Here is a 727-nt window from a genome sequence, read left to right on the forward strand (position 1 = left end):
AGATTTGACTAATTTTAAGAAAGATAGTAGGCCAGATTTTACATTCCAATCTCTGTTTTTTAACATTTTAGATGTGCATCACAGTTTTACCACTGTTAACACTGATGGCTCCAAATAAGGGAATTTCCATGGCTGTTCTGTAGTGTTCCCTAATCATGTCACCAGGATTCGCCAGCTTGTTGAATACACTGTTTTCGCAGCGGAGCTCCACGTGATCCTGAAGGCACTGGAGCAGATGAATCATATTCGGGGCAATCGGTTTCTCATCTGCTCCGATTCCCCTAGTGCCTTACAATCATTGCAGAAGCTGTACCCAGCTGAGGGGTTGGTTCAGCTGATATATGACCAACTGCACTTGATCCAACGGTGGGGTAAGCAGGTGTCATTCTACTAGGTGCCAGGTCATGTCAAAATATGGGCAATGAAAAGGCCGATTGGGCTGCCAAGGAGGCCTGCAGAGAGCAGGATGTGGCACAGTGTCCTGTTCCCTTGCAGTCTGTCATTTCTGCACTCCACAGGAAGTACATGCATTTGTGGAAGGAAGAACAGCTGGTGGTGACGGCCAGTAAGCTGCGATTGGTGAAGATTAGATTAGATTAGGTTAGTGCTTGTTCCATAGATCATGAATATGACACTTCGTAATGATGTGGAACGTGTCAACAACTCGGCTGTGGCGTTTCTCCTGCTGCTTGCTCAGGCGGGATGAAGTGACTCCCACACATCTTCA

This window comes from Schistocerca serialis, chromosome 7 (assembly GCF_023864345.2).
Source record: "Schistocerca serialis cubense isolate TAMUIC-IGC-003099 chromosome 7, iqSchSeri2.2, whole genome shotgun sequence".
In the NCBI taxonomy this organism is placed as follows: Eukaryota; Metazoa; Arthropoda; class Insecta; order Orthoptera; family Acrididae; genus Schistocerca; species Schistocerca serialis.